Genomic DNA, 9523 nt, shown 5'->3' with positions numbered 1-9523 from the left:
TCAATATGAGCTATAGATTAAATATTTCACTTAATGTGTTGGAATAATGCAAAATGTCATCACTTGAAAAGGATATAAATTAAAATAGAACCACATGGAATGGTAGTGGAAAAAGCTTCAGATCTACTAATTTTATTCAGTAATAACATTTCATATTGCAGTCACATTGCTGAACAACAGGGTAAGGAATCCCAGCTGTTTTGAGAATGTTCTTTTTTGGAGTCAGGATATAAACCAGATGCAAGGATATTTAAGTATAACATCTAGGATAGCCGATTCATTCATTCATCCTGTCAATGTCTGAAACAAGGCTTATTAACTATGTGCATTGAACATATACACTGTAGATCATTAAAATCAATTCAGATCACACACGTGCTTCAGCCACATCTGGTAGTTGGCCTTTGCCTGCAACTAGAGAATTACCATCTGTCTGGAGCCTTACCTTGGAGGTCCTTTCAATGCAAGCCCCATCCACTCCCTGTTCACTGACTCACCCAGAGTCAGGGAAGAGAAACAAACCTAATCAGAACGAGTAAACAGGACAACGCTCCCTAGTTCCCAGTCCCTGCTCTAAATGAACGTCAGAAACCAAGAACAACATGCCTCAACCCTTCAACCTGTACACTTCTAGCACAAGCCAAGAATCCTTAATGTGCCAGTATACTCTTCCTGTAGTCAATGCGTAGCAGATAAGTTGTTGAAACGAGGCCCCGTCTTCCCTCTCAGGTGGCCATAAAAGATCTCATGGGACAATTTTAAAGAAGAGAAGCAGACTTCTACCCAGTGTCCTCGTCAATATTTATCCTCAACTAACATCAGTAAAAGAGCAGATGATCTGGTCATCTATCATTTGTTGTTTGTGGGAGCTTGCTGTGCGCAAGTTGGCTGTTAGGTTTCGCTACATTACAACAGTGACTAGACTGTAAAAGCACTTTATTGGTTATAAAGCACTTTGGATGTCCTGCAGCCATGAAAGGCGCTACATAAATTCAAGTTATTTCTTCTCTTTAATACAAATGTTTTGTAGCTTTATAAAATATCTACAATAATTGAAGGATACATTCACGGATGCCAAACTCACAGCAGGGAGCACAGAACAGAAAAGGGGTACAACACTGGGTGTTTCATGCTTCTTTTGAATGCAGCACTCCATTAGGAAGTGATCAATGTCACACGATTTCATGTCGCGTTTGCAGACGTCTTTATAACGGAGACATGGATGGCCGGTGGGTCTGATACCAGTGGCGAGCTCGCTGTACAATGTGTCTTTGGGGATCCTGCCATCTTCCATGCGGCTCACATGGCCAAGCCATCTCAAGCGCCGCTGACTCAGTAGTGTGTATAAGCTGGGGATGTTGGCCGCTTCAAGGACTTCTGTGTTGGAGATATAGTCCTGCCACCTGATGCCAAGTATTCTCCGAAGGCAGCGAAGATGGAATGAATTGAGACGTCGCTCTTGGCTGGCATACGTTGTCCAGGCCTCGCTGCCGTAGAGCAAGGTACTGAGGACACAGGCCTGATACACTCGGACTTTTGTGTTCCGTGTCAGTGCGCCATTTTCCCACACTCTCTTGGCCAGTCTGAACATAGCAGTGGAAGCCTTACCCATGCGCTTGTTGATTTCTGCATCTAGAGACAGGTTACTGGTGATAGTTGAGCCTAGGTAGGTGAACTCTTGAACCACTTCCAGAGCGTGGTCGCCAATATTGATGGATGGAGCATTTCTGACATCCTGCCCCATGATGTTCGTTTTCTTGAGGCTGATGGTTAGGCCAAATTCATTGCAGGCAGACGCAAACCTGTCGATGAGACTCTGCAGGCATTCTTCAGTGTGAGATGTTAAAGCAGCATCGTCAGCAAAGAGGAGTTCTCTGATGAGGACTTTCCGTACTTTGGACTTCGCTCTTAGACGGGCAAGGTTGAACAACCTGCCCCCTGATCTTGTGTGGAGGAAAATTCCTTCTTCAGAGGATTTGAACGCATGTGAAAGCAGCAGGGAGAAGAAAATCCCAAAAAGTGTGGGTGCGAGAACACAGCCCTGTTTCACACCACTCAGGATAGGAAAGGGCTCTGATGAGGAGCCACCATGTTGAATTGTGCCTTTCATATTGTCATGGAATGAGGTGATGATACTTAGTAGCTTTGGTGGACATCCGATCTTTTCTAGTAGTCTGAAGAGACCACGTCTGCTGACGAGGTCAAAGGCTTTGGTGAGATCAATGAAAGCAATGTAGAGGGGCATCTGCTGTTCACGGCATTTCTCCTGTATCGTGGGAGTCGTGGGAGTCAGTTGCCAGCATTCGCCAGAGCTGGCGGGCAGCCATAAAGACAGGGCTAAATTGTGGCGAGTCGAAGAGACTTAGTAGTTGGCAGGAAAAAAGACAGAGGCGCAAGGGGAGAGCCAACTGTCCAACAGCCCCAACAAACAAATTTCTCTGCAGCACCTGTGGAAGAGCCTGTTACTCCAGAATTGGCCTTTATAGCCACTCCAGGCGCTGCTTCACAAACCACTGACCACCTCCAGGCGCGTATCCATTGTCTCTCGAGATAAGGAGGCCCAAAAGAAAGAAATTAGGAAGTGAAGTCACTGAACCTTACCACTTTGGACAATTTGATGAAAAATAGTAAAATAAAGTAACTTTGGCAAGACCAAATCCAGGTGAAAACGTTAAACATTCTTTCAGTGTGTGAAAGCAATACATGACGGAGGTTAGTTCCTGCTTATCAACAAGTTTTTCACATAAACATTTTATTCCATGTTTGTCCAACGTCCATTTTCACCAAACAATGACAACTTGCATCTATATAGCACCTTTAACGGAGTAAGATATCCCAACGTGCTTCACAGGAGTGTTATTGGAAAAAATCTGACAGCTAGCCACATAACAACAAGTATTTATATAGTGCCTTTAATGCAGTAAAACATCCCAAGACACGTCACAGGAGTACTATCAAATAAAATTTAACACCAAGCCGCATAAGGAGATATTAAGGAAGATGACCAAAGGCTTGATCAAAGAGGTAGCTTTTAAGGAGAGTCTTAAAGGTAGTGAGACAGGGAAATTTAGAGAGGGAATTCCAGAGCTTAGGGTCGAGGCAGCTGAAGGCATAGCCAACGATGTTAGAGCGATTAAAATCAGAGATGTTCAAGTGGCCAGAATTAGAGGAGCGCAGATACTTTGGAGGGTTGGGGGCTGGAGGAGATGATGGAAATAGGGAGGGGGGAGGCCATGGAGGGATTTAAAGACATGGATGAGAATTTTAAAATTGAGACGTTGCTCAGCTGGGAACAATTTAGCTCAGCAAGCACAGGGGCGATGGGTAAATGGCATTTGGTGCGAGTTAGAACACAGGCAGCAGAGATTTGGATGACCTCAAATATATGAAGGGAAGAAAATGGCACAGATATGTGGTCAATAGCTCATCTTGGGGTAGAATACAACACCAAGATTGTGACCAGCCTGTTTCAGCCTCAGACATTTGCCAGGGAGAGGGATGGAGTCAGAGGCTAGGGATTGTAGTTTGTGGCAGAAACCAAAGACAATGGCTTTTATCTTCCCAATATTTGTTGGAGAAAGTTTCGGCTCATCCAGTACTGGATGTCAGATAAGCAGTCTGACAATCCGAGTCAGTGGAGGGATCAAGAGAGTTGGTGGTGGGGTAGAGCTGAGTGTCGTCAACGTACATGTAAAACTAACACTGTGTTTTCGGATGATGTTGTCGCGAGACAGCATGTAGACGAGACATAGGAGGGGGCCAAGGATAGATCCCTGGGGGACACCAGAGGTAACAGTGCGGGAGTGGAAAGAGAACCCATTACAGGTGATTCTCTGGCTATGATTAAATAGATAAGAGTGGATCCAGGCAAGTGCAGTCCCACCCAGCTGGATGACAGCGGAGAGGTGTTGGAGGAGGATGGTGTGGTCAACTGTGTCAAAGGCTACAGACAGGTCAAGAAGCATGGGGACATATGCAATAGGCACATAGGATGTCATTTGTGATTTGATAAGATGCGTTTCAGTACCGTGGCGGGGCGGAATCCTGAGGGATTAAAACATGGAGTTTCAAGAAAGATGGGAATGGGTTTGGGTAATGACAACACATTCAAGGACGTTGGAGAGGAAAGGCAGATTGGAAATGGGGCAGTAGTTTGCAGGGATAGAGGGGTTAGGGAGAACAGGGAATATTCTGACAGGTGACAAAAAGCTTGGTCAAATAAGTATGTTTTAAGGAACATCTTTAAGGAGAGAGAGAGATAGAAAGGCAGAGAGGATTTGGAAAGAAATTCTAGAGCTCTGGGGCTAGACAGGTGAGTAGGGGTTTCAAACCTGATTGCTGAAAAGAAGTGAACTCCACATTAACAACATAAGTCTTGGGTATTGTATTAAAAAGCAAAATGCTGGAAACCTGAAACAAGAATAGAAAAGCTGGAAACACACAGAAAGGTGAGTCAGTGTCTGTGGGAAAAGCAGATGGTCGATGTTTTAACCCAAAACTGTCTTTTGACCAAGGCTATGATCTTGAAATGCGAACCTGTCTGTTTGTTGCTCAGACACTGGTCTACTCTGTTTTCAGGTTTTCATCTGTTTTGATTTTGCTTATCACTCTGTCAATGTTTAGGATAATGCCTGGATAACGTTGCCAACTCTGTTGGACTTATTCCTGGACGCATCCATGTCCAAAAGATAAATTTTTAATTCCTGGAGACTCCAGGGCAATCCTGGAGGGTTGGTAACCCAATGCCTGTGGTGTAAGACTTGACTTCCTAAAAAGCAGGTTTTTCCTACAAGCACAGTTCAGCCTGCATTGTAACAAAGGTTGCTACTGTGAATTTGCTACTTCTCACGATTTGCGCTGTAGAATCATAGAATGAAACAGGATAGAAGAGAAGGCCATTTGGCCCATCATGCCTGAGCTGGTCAAAATAGTGCCATGAGATTTTTTACATCCATCTGAAAGATAAATGCAGGACATTGATTCAACGTCTAATCTAAAATACGGCACCTCGGATAGTGCAGCACTCCCTGATTACTGTAATGGAGTGTCAGCCTACAATATATGCTCAGGTCTCTGGAGGGGATAATAAACCTTCTGACTCAGAGGAGAAAGTGCTACCCACTGAGCATCAGCTGGTCCTTTTAATGCAGATTTGCACATTAATTTCCAAACATGGTTATGTGTGTACGGTGCAGCTGTGTGACTTTTCTATCTCCCATGGCTTCACAGAGATTTGGGCAAACATTTAAACGTTTGCTCTTGAAACAGAGTTTCTTTTGTTTCAAGAAACATGTTCTTGCAGCGTGTAAGCAGAGCTCCAGTGGTGTAATAATTGGACAGTTCATTTGGTGCGCAACTGTGTTCTTTTTGGAACCTACTTATGTACACTTTCAGAAAGCACATCAAAAATTACACAAAATTAAGTCTTCTGCCCTGAAATCTGTTCTGCTCCTGAGCTACTGAAATATAACACAGACCTATTATGAAATTGGAAATGGAATATTAAAATTAACAGACATTGTACTAACACTTCAAACCTCTTGAGTACCTCTGGGCACCCATTAAGATTTATTACTGTGCCAGTAAACCGTTGATTCAGAAGAAATAGTGTCATACCCTCTAGTAGCTATGGTTATGGTAGCAGAGTTTATTTTTTATTGATTTTAGTTTATTTTTATTTTTTCCTGTGGAATGTGGGTGTCACTGCTGAGGCCAGCATTTATTGCCCATTCCTAATTACCCTTGGGAAGGTCATGGTGAGCTGCCTTCTTGAACTGCTGCAATCCATGGGGTGTAGGTACACCCACAGTGCTGTTGGAAGGAAGTTCCAGAATCTTGACCCAGCAACAATGAATGTAATGTAGTCCCAAGTCAGGATGGTGTGTGACTTGGAAGGGAACTTGCAGATGGTGTTGTTCCCACACATCTGCTGCCATTGACCATCTAGGTGGTAGAGGTCACGGGTTTGGAAGGTGCTGTTGAAGGAGCCTTGGTGAGTTGCTGCTGTGCATCTTGTTGATGGTACACAGTGCTGCCACTGTGTGCCGGTGGTGGAGGGAGTGAATGTTGAAGGTGGTAGGTGGGGTGCCAATCAAGCGAGCTGCTTTGTCCTGGATGGTGTTGAGCTTCTTGAGTGTTGTTGGAACCCATCCAGGCAAGTGGAGAGTATTCCATCACACTCCTGCCTTGTGCCTTGCAGATGGTGGACAGGCATTGAGGAAACAGGAGGTGAGTTACTTGCCGCAGGATTCCTAGCATCTGACCTGCTCTTGTAGCCACAACATTTATGTGGCTACTCCAGTTCAATTTCTGGTCAATGGTAATCCCCAGAATGTTGATAGTGGAGGTTTCAGCGATGGTAATGCCATTGAATGTCAAGGGGAGATGGTTAGATTATCTTTTGTTTGAGATGGTCATTGCCTGGCATTTGTATGGTGCGAATGTTACTTGCCACTTATCAGCCCAAGCCTGGATGTTGTCCAGATCTTGCTGCGAAATGGGCATGGGCTGCTTCACTATCTGAGGAGTCACAAATGGTGCTAAACATTGTGCAATCATCAGCGAACATCCCCATTTCTGACGTTATGATGGAGGGAAGGTCACTGATGAAGCAGTTGAAGATGGTTGGGCCTAGGACACTACCTTGGGGGACACCTGCAGTGAAGTCCTGGGACTGAGATGATTGACCTCCAACAACCACAACCATCTTCCTTATGACTTCAACCAGCAGAGTGTTCCCCCTATTCCCATTGACTCCAGTTTTGCTCGGGCTCCTTGATGCCACTTGATAGCACTGCTGACGACATCTTCCATCACTTTTCTGATGATCAAGAGTAGACTGACAGGGCAGTAATTGGCTGGGTTGGATATGTCCTGCTTTTTGTGCACAGGACATAACTGAACAATTTTCCACATTGCCGAGTAGATTTTTTTTATCCATTCATGGGATGTGGGCATCGCTGGCTAGGCAAGCATTTATTGCCCATCCCGAATTGCCCTTGAGAAGGTGGTGGTGAGCTGTCTTCATGAACCACTGCAGTCCATGTGAGGTAGATACACCCACAGTGCTGTTAGGAAGGGAGTTCCAGGATTTTGACCCAGCGACAGAGAAGGAATGGCGATATAGTTCCAAGTCAGGATGGTGTGTGACTTGAACGGGAACTTTCAGGTGGTGGTGATCCTATGCTTTTTCTGGCATTGTCCTTCTAGTTGGTAGAGGTCGCGGGTTTGGAAGGTGCTGTCGAAGGAGTCTTGGTGCGTTGCTACAATGCATCTTGTAGATGGTACACACTGCTGCCACTGTGCGTCGGTGGAGGGAATGAATGTTTGTGGATGTTGTGCCAATCAAGTGGGCTGCCTTGTCCTGGATGGTGTCGAGCTTCTTGAGTGTTGTTGGAGTTGCATCCATCCAGGCAAGTGGAGAGTATTCTATCACACTCCTGACTTGTACCTTGTAGATGGTGGAAAGGCTTTGGGGAGTCAGGAGGTGAGTTACTTGCCTCAGGATTCCTAGCCTCTGACCTGCGCTTGTAGCCACGGAATATATATGGCTACTCCAGTTCAGTTTCTGGTCAATGGTAACTTCTAGGATGTTGATAGTGGGGGATTCAGCAATCGTAATGCCATTGAATGTCAAGGGAGATGGTTAGATTCTTTCGTGTTGAAGATGTTTATTGCCTGGCACTTGTGTGGCGCGAATGTTATTTGCCACTTATCAGCCCAAGCCTGAATATTGTCCAGGTCTTGCTGCATTTCTACACGGACTGCTTCAGTATCTGAGGAGTCATGAATGGTGCTGAACATTGTGCAATCATCAGTGAACATCCCCACTTCGGACCTTATGATTGAAGGAAGGCCATTGATGAAGCAGCTGAAGATGGTTGGGCCTAGGACACTACCCTGAGGAACTCCTGCAGTGATGTCTTGGAGCTCAGATGATTGACCTCCAACAACCACAACCATCTTCCTTTGTGCTAGATATGACTCCAACTAGCAGAGAGTTTTCCCCCTGATTCCTATTGACTTCAGTTTTGCTAGGGCTCCTTGATGCCATACTCGGTCAAATGCTGCCTTGATATCAAGGGCAGTCACTTTCACCTCACCTCTTGAGTTCAGCTCTTTTGTCCATGCTTGAACCAAGGCTGTAATGAGGTTCGGAGCTGAGTGGCCCTGGCGGAACCCAAACTGAGCGTCACTGAGCAGGTTATTGCTAAACAAGTGCTGCTTGATAGCACAGCCGATGACAACTTCCATCAGTTTACTGATGATTGAGAGTGGACCGATGGGGCGGTAATTGGCCGGGTTGGACTTGTCCTACTTTTTGTGTTTAGGACATACCTGGGCAATTTTCCACATTGCCAGGTAGATGCCAGTGTTGTAGCTGTACTGGAACAGCTTGGCTAGGGGTGCGGCAAGCTCTGGAGAACAGGTCTACAGTACTATTGCCAGAATGTTTTCCGGACCCATAGCCTTTGCAGTATCCAGTGCCTTCAGTCATTTCTTGAAATCACGCGGAGTGAATCGAATTGGCTGAGATCTGGCATCTGTGATGCTGAGGACTTCAGGAGGAAGCCAAGATGGATTATCAACTCGTCACTTCTGGGTGAAGGTTGTTGCAAATGCTTCAGCCTTATTTTTGCACTGATGTGCTGGGCTCCCCCATCGTAGAGGATGGGGATATTTGTGGAGCCTCCGCCTCCTGTCAGTTGTTTAATTGACCACCACCATTCACGACTGGATGTGGCAGGACTGCAGAGCATAGATCTGATCCGTTGGTTGTGGGATCATTTAGCTCTGTCTATTGCATGCTGCTTCCACTGTTTGGCATGCAAGTAGTCCTGTGTTGTAGCTTCACCAGGCTGACACCTCATTTTTAGGCATACCTGGTGCTGCTTCTGGCATGACCTCCTGCACTCTTCATTGAACCAGGGTTGGTCTCTGGCTTGGTGGGAATGGTAGAGTGGGGGATATGCCAGGCCATGAGGTTACTGATTGTGGTTGGATCCAATTCTGCTGCTGCTGATGGTCCACAGCGCCTCATGGATGCCCAGTTTTGAGTTGCTAGATCTGTTCGAAGTCTATCCCATTTAGCACGGTGGTAATGCTGCACAACACGATGATGGGCACCCTTTGTGAAGACAGGTCTTCGCCTCCACAAGGACTGTGCGGTGGTTACTCCTACTAATACTGTCATGGACGAGGTCAAGTAGGTTTTCCCTTTTGTTGGTTCCCTCACCACCTACCGCAGACCCAGTCTAGCATCTATGTCCTTTAAGACTCGGCCCATGAATGAATAAAAAAAGCCCCAGAGATGGCGATGATGGTGTCTGGGTCATTGTCTGTGAGGTATGATTCTGTGAGTATGACTATGTCAGGTTCTTGCTTGACTAGTTTGTGGGACAGCTCTCCCAATTTTGGCACAAGCCCCCAGGTGTTAGTAAGGAGGACTTTGCAGGGTCGACAGGGTTGGGTCTGCTGTTGTTGTTTGTGGTGCCTTGGTCGATGCCTGGTGATCCGTCTGCTT

The sequence above is a fragment of the Heterodontus francisci genome, chromosome 18 (assembly GCF_036365525.1).
Source record: "Heterodontus francisci isolate sHetFra1 chromosome 18, sHetFra1.hap1, whole genome shotgun sequence".
NCBI lineage: Eukaryota > Metazoa > Chordata > Chondrichthyes > Heterodontiformes > Heterodontidae > Heterodontus > Heterodontus francisci.
The sequence above is the reverse complement of the archived record's forward strand: the minus strand, read 5'-3'. Positions refer to the sequence as shown.